Consider the following 12,288-nt stretch of genomic DNA (forward strand, 5'->3'; position numbering starts at 1 on the left):
TTTTCTGAATGTTGAGCTTTAAGCCCACTTTTTCACTCTCCTCTTTCATTTTCATCAAGAAATGTGCTTTGTCAGCTGGTGTAAATTTGCTTCATGCCCTTGTGTGAATGACGTTTCTGCAATACTTCTCCTGTGCTGATCCTGATTTGCCCATGGTTATATCCTAGGCTCTCAGGGAGGAAATGACTATTAGATGATTTACCAGGCATTTTACATTTTATTTTTTATTTAAATTTATTTATTTTAATTGGAGGCTAATTACTTTACAATATTGTATTGATTTTGCCATACATCAACAAATCTGCCATGGGTATACACATGTTCCCCATCCTGCACCCCCCTCCCACCTCCCTCTTTGTACCCTCCCTCTGGGTCATCCCAGTGCACCAGCCCCAAGCATCCTGTATCCTACATCTAACCTGGACTGGCGATTCATTTCTTATATGAAATTATACATGTTTCAATGTCATTCTCCCAAATCATCCCACCCTCTCCCTCTCCCACAGAGTCCAAAAGACTGTTCTATACATCTGTGTCTCTTTTGCTGTCTTGCATACATTTTCATAGAAGAACATGATTGCCAAAATATATAAATGATTAAGTGCTGTGGTAACTTTGTGATGCTTTTCTAACTAGTTAGTCAAATTATTTGCAATGACTGTAGGTGCAATTGAAGTCAGATAATCAAATATTATCTACAGAAACTTTACACTGAAAAAGCTATATTTTAGCACCCAGGGCATTGAACTGAAGTTTAAAGATATGAACTGAAATACTTTAATACCACTCCTGACCAGCTGTGGAACTTTGGGCATAAAGCAGATTATTTATCTTGTTAGTCTTTTTTGTGCATAAATTGCCAAGAGTTGGATGTAGATGGACTCTGCAGTATCACCTTCCAAATTCCTCGACAGTGCATATAAAGGGAATGATCTAATTTACAGAGATCAAGATTTAGGGAGTGGGAGGAATAAGACTTTTAGCATTCCAAGGACTTCCAAAGTGAAGGTAGATGGAATAGAGGTCTAGAGAACCAATGCAAAGTGTTAAGTAGAAGTTTAAAATACAGACTAGAATTATTCACAAGAATCAGTTTTTCATACAAGGAGTTATTTACAGGCTTTTTTAAAAGTAGTAAGGGGGAAAAAAAGAAGGCAGAATAGGAATTCCTTGGTAACTGGAATTGTTTACATCCTTAGTGTTTAGCATTGAATTCTAAGACATTTGGCTAAAAATACAGTAACAAAGTGATAATTTTATCTAACACTCAATATTTCAAATTTATTAAGTAACCAATATTTTAAAAATGCATATGGTTTACAGCTATTTATGTACAATGGGCTGTTTTAAAATATTTTGAAAAGTTTTGAAAATGTTTTCGTAACTCTTTGAAGTCTAGTAGATTCGTTTCAGTTTATTTTCACAATGTATGACTAAAGATCTGAGTCTACCAAATTTTTTAATTGTTTGGTTCTATACATTTTAGAAAAAAAAAATATTTCTTTCCACAAATATTTATTGATTAGCTACTGTATGCCAGACATGTTTTAGGTGCTTGAGCTAAAACAGTGAACAGACAAGTAAAGATTCCTTCCCCTTCGTGAATTTAGATTCTAGACAAGGAGAGAGAAATTGCTAATTACAATTACAAACATGCAAGTGGATATTGGCAAATCCCCTGTAGAAGGAAATGGCAACCCACTCCCGTATTCTTGCCTGAAAAATCCCGTGGACAGTCCATAGGGCCGCAAAGAGTCAGACACGACTGAGTGACAAAACACACACACAAACAAGTGGATATCATGTTTCATTATGCTTAAATGTATTATAGAAAAATTAAAAGTAGCATATTGTGTAGAGAAGGCAATGGCACCCCACTCCAGTACTCTTGCCTGGAAAATCCCAGGGACGGGTCGCTAAGAGTCGGACACGACTGAACGACTTCACTTTCACTCTTCACTTTCATGCATTGGAGAAGGAAATGGCAACCCACTCCAGTGTTCTTGCCTGGAGAATCCCAGGGACAGGGGAGCCTGGTAGGCTGCCGTCTATGGGGTCACACAGAGTCGGACATGACTGAAGTGACTTAGCATAGCATAGCATAGCATATTGAAAGGAAGATCATTAGCAATTTTAAATGTATGATCAAGATAGTCTTCATGAAGGACATATTAATTGAATAAATATTGCAAGAACATAAGAGAGTCAGACATAAGGACACCACATGAAGTCATGTGTCTGGTGGGTTCAGGAAACAGTAAGCTGGCCAGTGAGGTGGGAGCTCAGGAAGTAGTAAGAGATATGGTCCCTTCACATGGTGCCTGACAGGTTGCATTAATGATTTGTTGTTGATGAGACTTAAACTGAGAACCATTAGAGAGCTCTGATCATAGAAAAGAACAAGACTTGACTAATCTGTGACAGGGTCACTCTGACTGCTCAAAAGGAGCTGACTGGTGTGAAGTTGGGTTAGCAATTAAAGAATTAGGAAGACGGATAAGGGAGTGAATTTCAGTGATCTAGGTGAGAACGAAATTCATCTTGCTCTGTTTGGTTTTGATAAAGTTAACATGAAATGTTGAGTTCTGGATATATTGTGAAAGTAGAACCAGTATAATTTTGTGTCAAACTGGATGTGGGCAGGAAGAGAAAATTGAAGAGTTACTTAAAATGTTTGGCCTAAGATATTAAATTCATAAGAAGGGGCTTCCCCGGTGGCTCAGATAATGAAGAATCCACCTGCAATGGGAGAGACCCAGGTTTGATTCCTGGTTCTGGAAGATCCCCTGGAGAAGGGAATGGCTACCTATTCCAGTATTCTTGCCTGGAGAATTCCATGGACAGAGGAGCTTGGTGGGCTACAGTCCTTGGGGTCACAAAGAGTCGGACATGACTTAGAGACTAATACTTTCCTTTTTACTTTGATAGGATGGAGTTACTATGAACTGAGAAGAAAAATCCTTCTCTAAGAGAATAGCATGGTGGTGAGGATGGGGTGATGGTGAGTGGAACTGGAATCAGGAGTTCATTTTTTACATTTAAAATTTGAGATGATCATTAAACAACGAAGTGGACATTTGGACAGTAAGGTACGTATATGAGACTCAAATTAGGGACCATGATCTGGGATGTTGTTATATATTTGTGAACATTCATCAGTTAGATAACATTTAAAGCTATAGGACTGGATGTATTTACTGAGGTAGTGTACATTGACAGAGGGAAAAAGTAGACTTGGACTAAGCCCTAGGGTACTTCAAACTTACATAGAGAAGAAAGAATCAACAAAGGAGAATAGAAGAGTGACATGTTAAGTAGGAGAAATATCAAGAAAGCCAAGTCAATTGAAAACCAATGAAATAAATGTATCAAGAAAATAGCAATTAATTTAGCAATGGATTTAACAAGGTAAAAGTCATTTGCAATATTGCCAAAGAAAGTTTGTTAAGGTAGAGTGTTGAGGAAGCCTGCCTCTTTGGCTTAAGATGGAGTGAGAGAAAATGAATAATATAGGAAGTATAAAAACTCTTCTGACACATTTTGCTAGGAAGGGAAAGAAATTAATGGAAAAAAGTATTTGAAAAGAGAGTGGAGTTTTAAAAAATGATATTTTGAGTTTTTTTTTTTTTTTTTTTTTAAGCAAGGTGTTTCATGCCTATGGAAATGATCCTGCAAAGAACAAATGTTACTAAGGTGGAGTGTTAATCACTCAGTCATGTCTGACTCTTTGCAGCACCATGGACTGTAGCCTGCCTGACTCCTCTTTCCATTGAGTTCTCCAGGCAAGACTATTGGAGTGGTTGTGAGAGGAGAATTATCAGACCATTCCTCTTACCTGGCAGGAGGAAATGAGATCTGGTACATAAGTGGAGGTATTGTCTTGAGATAAGAGAACTGAGAGTTCACAAGGAGCTGAATTCTATAACAGGCAGGGAGGCTGATTATGTGGGTGCAGATAAAAGAGGTGAGCAGACAGAGTGAAGTGAATCTGCAGAAATTATTTCTAATTGCATCAAGCTTTCCCTGAACTAAAAGGTAAAGTCATTAATTGGGACTCAAGAAAGGGAAGAAGTTTTGGGGGTTTTAAAGACAGAGAAGAAGTTGGGAATATCGCTCTAGCATATATAGCCCTTTATCACTGACGGTCCTAATAGTCCTGTAAGCACTTTAGACCAGTGAAAAAGTAGATGGAGAGTGAAACTGCAGTGTGACGGTTTAGCAGCTTCGACTCACTTGGCATCCAGGTCAAGAATTTAAAGAGAGATTGGTCAGTGTGGTTTCAAATACTACTCACAGGATGAACCACAATTTAGTGAAAAATTCACTCAGTCAATTAGCATTTATCTGAAGATAGGCAAATCTACAAAATTTCTAGGTGAAATATGAAGCTGGATTTAGATCACTATTTGAGTTGACCACCACCTTGTGGGAAGATAGCATAAGTGTCAAATTAGCCAAAGGGTTGTCGAAACTGCAGAAATCATCAGTAAACAGATTATCCTAATCTGTGCAGAGTTTAGACTCCCCCCCCCCCCAATCTGTTTAGGAAATAATCCTGGGAACTGATATTTATCTGAGCATTTATCATAGTATTGTCTTAGCTTATTTATCCTCAGATGTGACAAATTCTCCACTTTAAAAAAAATGTGCAGAGAACTCTGTAGTAATAAGCTTTTCTGTTTCCCTCCAGGTTAAAAGTTTTTGTCTCTATTTTTTTTTTTTTCCTGAAGAGTCTGAACATAAGCATTGTGCTTCAGTTAAGAATTTTATGAATACTGTATCTGGCAAATTATCCAGATTTCAAAACAACTTAAATCTGGCAGAAAGCTATTATTACTCCCCTAGGAGCAGTCCCCAGAACACTATTTATTCCTGATTTTATCCCACATATTTGTTGCTAACTATTCTTATAATACCAGGTTCCCTGGTGACTCAGATGGTAAAGCGTCTACTTCAATGCGGGAGACCTAGGTTTGATCCCTCCAGGAAGATACCCTGGAGAAGGAAATGGCAACACACTCCAGTACTCTCGCCTGGAAAATCCCGTGGACAGAGGAGCATGGTAGGCTACAGTTATTCAGTTATACAGTTATTCAATTATACAGATACAGTTATTACATTATTCTTATAATGGGGGGGGGGAGTTCCCTTGGTGGATCTTATGGTAAAGAATCTGCCTGCAATGCAGGAAAGCAGGGTTCGATCTGGGTCAGGAAGATCCCCTGGATAAGGGAAAGGCTCTGCACTCCAGTATTCTGGCCTGGAGAATTCCATGGACTGTGTAGTCCAGGGGTCGCAAAGAATCAAACACGACTGAGCGACTTTCACTTTCACTTCACTTTAATACCCTACTTACCTCAATGGACAGAACATCCAGAATTTATGATTAGATTATGGTGAACTCTTCCTCACTACACAAACAATGCATTTCTGAATACTGTACCGGGTACCCAGTGGCTTAGGCAGTTTTCTATTCTGATGGGTAGGAAAATAGAACTATTAAAGGTCCTGTGTGACTTCCTAGGATTCCTTCCTCAAAGAACTAATTTTGCCGAATATCCTAAAGATACTCAACATCCTTAGGATGGCAGCTCTCCACAGTGTTCAGTTCAGTTCAGTCCAGTCGCTCAGTCATGTCCGACACTTTGCGACCCCATCAATCTCGGCACGCCAGGCCTCCCTGTCCATCACCAACTCCCGGAGTTCACTCACACTCACGGCCATCGAGTCAGTGATGCCATCCAGCCATCTCATCCTCATCTCATCATCATCTCTCAGCCTTCTCCTCTGGCCTCCAATCCCTCCCAGCATCAGGGTCTTTTCCAATGAGTCAACTCTTCCCATAGGTAGCCAAAGTACTTGAGTTTCAGCTTTAGCATCATTCCTTCCAAAGAAATCCCAGGGCTGATCTCCTTCAGAATGGACTGGTTGGATCTCCTTGCAGTCCAAGGGACTCTCAAGAGTCTTCTTCAACCACAGTTCAAAAGCATCAATTCTTTGGCGCTCAGCTTTCTTCACAGTCCAACTCTCACATCCATCCATGACCACAGGAAAAACCATAGCCTTGACTAGACAAAACTTTGTTGGCAAAGTAATGTCTCTGCTTTTGAATATGCTATCTAGGTTGGTCATAACTTTCCTTCCAAGGAGTAAGCATCTTTTAATTTCATGGCTGCAGTCACCATCTGCAGTGATTTTGGAGCCCAGAAAAATAAAGTCTGACACTGTTTCCCCATCTATTTCCCATGAAGTGGTGGGACTGGATGCCATGATCTTCATTTTCTAAATGTTGAGTTTTAAGCCAACTTTTCACTCTCCACTTTCACTTTCATCAAGAGGCTTTTGAGTTCCTCTTCACTTTCTGCCATAAGGGTGGTGTCATCTGCATATCTGATGTTACTGATATCTCTCCTGGCAATCTTGATTCCAGCTTGTGATTCTTCCAGCCCAGCATTTCTCATGATATACTCTGCATAAAAGTTAAATAAACACGGTGACAATATACAGCCTTGACATACTCCTTTTCTTATTTGGAACCAGTCTGTGGTTCCATGTCCAGTTCTAACTTTTGCTTCCTGACCTGCATACAGATTTCTCAAGAGGCAGATAAGGTGGTCTGGTATTCCCATATCGTTCAGATTTTCCACAGTTTATTGTGATACCACAGTCAAAGGCTTTGGCTGAGTCAATAAAGCAGAAATAGATGTTTTTCTGGAACTCTCTTGCTTTTTCCATGATCCAGTGGATGTTGGCAATTTGATCTCTGGTTCCTCTGCCTTTTCTAAAACCAGCTTGAACATCAGGAAGCTCAAGGTTCACATATTTCTGAAGCCTGGCTTGGAGAATTTTGAGCATTACTTTACTAGCGTGTGAGATGAGTGCAATTGTGCGGTAGTTTGAGCATTCTTTGACATTGCCTTTATTTGGGATTGGAATGAAAACTGACCTTTTCCAGTCCTGTGGCCACTGCTGAGTTTTCCAAATTTGCTGGCATATTGAGTGCACCACTTTCACAGCATCATATTTCAGGATTTGAAATAGCTCAACTGGAATGCTATCACATCCACTAGCTTTGTTCATAGTGACGTTTTCTAAGGCCCACTTGACTTCACATTCCAGGATGTCTGGCTCTAGGTCAGTGATAACACCATCGTGATTATCTTGGTCGTGAAGATCTTTTTTGTACAGTTTAGTGTATTCTTGCCATCTCTTCTTAATATCTTCTGCTTCTGTTAGGTCCATGCCATTTCTGTCCTTTATCGAGCCCATCTTTACATGAAATGTTCCTTTGGTATCTCTAATTTTCTTGAAGAGATCTCTAGTCTTTCCCATTCTGTTGTTTTCCTCTATTTCTTTGCACTGATCGTTAAAGAAGGTTTCCTTATATCTTCTTGCTCTTCTTTGGAACTCTGCATTCAGATGTTGATATCTTTCCTTTTCTCCTTTGCTTTTCGCTTCTCTTCTTTTCACAGCTATTTGTAAGGCCTCCCCAGACAGCCATTTTGCTTTTTTGCATTTCTTTTCCATGGGGATGGTCTTGATCCCTGTTTCCTGTACAATGTCACGAACCTCATTCCATAGTTCATCAGGCACTCTATCTATCAGATCTAGGCCCTTAAATCTATTTCTCACTTCCACTGTATAATCATAAGGGATTTGATTTAGGTCCTACCTTAATGGTCTAGTGGTTTTCCCTACTTTCTTCAATTTAAGTCTGAATTTGGCAATAAGGAGTTCATGGTCTGAGCCACAGTCAGCTCCTGGTCTTGTTTTTGCTGACTGTATAGAGCTTCTCCATCTTTGGCTGCAAAGAATATAATCAATCTGATTTTGGTGTTGACCATCTGGTGATGTCCATGTGTAGAGTCTTCTCTTGTGTTGTTAGAATAGGGTGTTTGTTATGATCAGTGCATTTTCTTGGCAAAACTCTGTTAGTTTTTGCCTTGCTTCATTCTGTATTCCAAGGCCAAATTTTCCTGTTACTCCAGGTGTTTCTTGACTTCCTACTTTTGCATTCCAGTCCCCTATAATGAAAAGGACATCTTTTTGGGGTGTTAGTTCTAAAATGTCTTGTAGGTCTACATAGAACCATTCAACTTCAGCTTTTTCAGCATTCCTGGTTGGGGCATAGACTTGGATTACTGTAATATTGAATGGTTTGCCTTGGAAACGAACAGAGATCATCCTGTCTTTTTTGATTTTGCATCCAAGTACTGCATTTTGGACTCTTTTGTTGACCATGATGGCTACTCCATTTCTTCTGAGGGATTCCTGCCCGCAGTAGTAGATATAATGGTCATCTGAGTTAAATTCACCCATTCCAATCCATTTCAGTTCAGTGATTCCTAGAACATCGACATTCAGTCTTGCCATCTCTTGTTTGACCACTTCCAATTTGCCTTGATTCATGGACCTGACATTCCAGGTTCCAATGCAATATTGCTCTTTACAGCATCGGACCTTGATTCTATCACCAGTCACATCCACGGCTGGGTATTCTTTTTGCTTTGGCTCCATCCCTTCATTCTTTCTGGAGTTATTTCTCCACTGATCTCCAGTAGTATATTGGGCACCTACTGACCTGGGGAGTTTCTTTTTCAGTATCCTATCATTTTGCCTTTTCATACTGTTCATGGGGTTCTCAAGGCAAGAATACTGAAGTGGTTTGCCATTCCCTTCTGCAGTGGACCACATTCTGTCAGATCTCTCCACCATGACCCACCCATCTTTGGTGGTCCCATGGTCATGGCTTAGTTTCATTGAGTTAGACAAGGCTGTGGTCCTAGTGTGATTAGATTGACTAGTTTCCTGTGAGTATGGTTTCAGTGTGTTTGCCCTCTGATGCCCTCTTGCAACACCTACCTTCTTACTTGGGTTTCTCTTACCTTGGGTGTGGAGTATCTCTTCACGGCTGTTCCAGCAAAGCACAGCCATTGCTTCTTACCTTGGACGAGGGGTATCTCCTCACTGACGCCCTTCCTTACCTTCAACGTGGGATAGCTCCTCTAGGCCCTCCTGAGACCACACAGCCATGGCTCCTTTGACGTGGGGCTGCTTCTCCCGGCCGCCGCTCCTGACCTTGGACACAGGATAACTCCTCACGTTGCCGCCCCTGACCTCAGACGTTGGGTATCTCCTCTCAGCGGCGCCCCAGACCTTGGACACGGAATAGCTCCTCTCAGCCTTTCCTGCACCGTCGCAGTCTGGCACTCTCGGACGCTGTCCCTGACCTCAGACGTGGGGTAACTCCTCTTGGCAGCAGGCTTTCGGGCATGGGGTCCTCTCGGCTTCTGCCCCTGACCTCGGACGTGGGGTAGCTCCTCTCAGCCATGCGCTTAGCACACCGGTCGCAGCCGCCTGCGCTTAGCGTGCCAGATGTAGGTGATAAGTAACATCAAGAATAGAACTCTCTGTATCTGAGGATTCTGTGTAAGTCCTATTAGAATGACTTCAGTCACATGCATCCTGTCTTATTCCATTTCAGTGTCGTTGATGAATTCAGAAGTGGAGAATTTATGACTAAAGATAAACATTTTTAATCACAAATACATGAGAAACTTATATTTTGGGTTTTCAGGCAATTTCAAAGCATTTTAATAATATATGTTATTTTTTCCCATGGTGTGCTGTTGCTGCTGCTGCTAAGTCACTTCAGTCGTGTCCGACTCTGTGTGACCCCATAGACAGCAGCCCACCAGGCTCCCCCATCCCTGGGATTCTCCAGGCAAGAACACTGGAGTGGGTTGCCATTTCCTTCTCCAATGCGTGAAAGTGAAGTCGCTCAGTCGTGTCTGACCCTCAGTGACCCCATGGACTGCAGCCTTCCAGGCTCCTCCGTCCATGGGATTTTCCAGGCAAGAGCACTGGAGTGGGATGCCATTGCCTTCTCCGCCCATGGTGTGCAGGTGGAGAAAAAACATGTTGCATTTTCTATTTTATAGAAAGTGCAAACTTCTGAGGACATTTAATTCCGCTTATTACAAGATCCTTCTTCCACACCTTCTGACAAGTGGTCCCTAAGTTTTTGCTGGAGGAAGCCCAGGCACAGGGTGCTCACCATGTAATAACTCTGAGAGCTTATTAGGCAAAAATAAATTTTAAACACTTCCTTAAATGTTAAAAATACATGTCCAATTGGTTTTGATTTTGCATGCTGTTTATACAAAGTCTAAATTACTGCTTATTTCTTTGTAAAAGCCACTTAAATAAGTTTGAGACATAGGTCTGTAGCAGCCTTCATCTCTTTATCATTATCACTTAAGTCAGCATCTGACTCACACTGTTGTTCAATAAAATTAAGTTAATAAATAAATTGCAAAGCTTATCCTCCCTGCATTTTTTCCACCTCACTTCAAAAATAATGCTTATTGTCTTTCTTTATGAAAAAAAAAATGAATAAATCTTTGGGAAATGGATAGATATATTCCTTTCACCCACTGAGGTCTCTCACTTTCTCCATCCTGGGCAGCCCTCTTCTCTGGTCTGATTCAACCAGCTCCCTTATCTTCTGGTCAAGAGGTAGAGCTAGCTGAATATTAGTGGGCAGGTGAGAAGAAAATAAGAAATGTCACAGGGTTTACTATCTTGGTTCCTATTGTAGTTTGTCAATGGTTGATATTGTTTTAGTGGCTAAGTCATGTCCACCTCTTGCAATCACAAGCACTGTAGTCCACCAGGCTCCTCTGTCCATGGGATTTCTCAGGCAAGAATACTGGAGTGTGTTGCCATTTGCTTCTCCAGGGGATCTTTCTGACCTAGGGATCGAATCCATGTCTCGTCCATTGCAGATGGATTATTTACCACCTGAACCACCAGGGGTTTGCTGTCTTTCTATTGAGGCTTCATCTTTTGCATGGACCTTCTGGTTCCTGAGATCTCTCTTTCCCCTTGTTTTCCCAAGTCCTATCATGGTAATGGTTTCCTACTCTAACTGAGTCCCAGGTGATCCCTTTTTAGTTTCCTTCAAGTTTGTCCATAACTTGATAGGTTATTATATAACCTCTATTAATCTCCTATTTTAAATATACTGTTTCTCATCAGGCTTCTAATGGATATAGTAAGCTTGTGTTTTCTTCTTTTGTTAAAAAAATAAATTATAAAATAGTTTTACCCTTAATAAATGTATTTTATTTGATTTATTTAACTTTTACTGAGCTAAACGTGGTTACAGCCTGCCTATATGCAACTCTATATCCCTGAGGATTTCAGGGTTGGAAAAAGCAAACATACATTACAAAAGTACAAAAACAGGTTATTCAGACTGAAGTAAAAGATATATGGAAATCAGAATTTACAAAAATGTATGAGGAAAGTGGAAATCATATATTTGAATTAAAAATAGGCTATTTTTCATGATTTTCTAAAATGTCTGTTATAACTATTTAATGAAATGTTAATATATTCAGAGGTTTTTAACATATGTAGCACTAAAATATCGGAGAAGGTGATGGCACCCCACTCCAGTACTCTTGCCTGGCAAACCCATGGACAGAGGAGCCTGGTAGGCTGAAGTCCATGGGGTTGCTCAGAGTCGGACACGACTGAAGTGACTTGGCAGTAGTAGTAGCAGCAGTAAAATATATGACAACAGTATCAAGGACAGTGGGATTTACTGAAATTATAATTTGAAAAGATTTTAATTTATGTTAAGGAACTGAATCCTTCCAACAGCCATATGCACAAACAGGAAGTGGATCCTTCCTCAGCAGAACCTTCACGTGAGACAGCAGCCACAGATAGTACCTTACTTCTCAAATCTAAGGTTACAAAAATAGCTGTTTCTTGTTTTTGTTTGTGTGTTTGTTTTGCTTTATTTTTCCTGTTTTTCAAAAAAAAAAATGTGTGAATATTTAAAGTGGTTTTCTGTTCATGGAAATTAATCTGTTTTTTGGTAGATGTTTACTAGAGATCCCTGACAAGGAGGGGCATTTTTTATTTATTTATACATTCACTACACTTCCCTAAATCAACAATGGAAGAGTGGATTTTCCTTTTGATGGTTTATATCACCCCAAGCAAACCTGGTAAACTTGAGAAGACAACACGATTGACCAATTTGGAATATAAGTATGATTGGCTATTTTTCTACATATACCCCATGTTCATTCAGATTATTTTTATAAAGTTAGTTTACTAATGATTAATATTACACACTAAAATATTCTTCTTCAACCTTATTACACTAAACAATAGAAACAAAATAATTTAGGTGAAGTATCTTACAGATACAAAAGTAAGTCATGTAAGTCAAATATTAATATGGGATATTTTGTGTGAAGAGAGTGAAAT

Source organism: Bos javanicus, chromosome 19 (assembly GCF_032452875.1).
Source record: "Bos javanicus breed banteng chromosome 19, ARS-OSU_banteng_1.0, whole genome shotgun sequence".
Classification (NCBI taxonomy): Eukaryota; Metazoa; Chordata; class Mammalia; order Artiodactyla; family Bovidae; genus Bos; species Bos javanicus.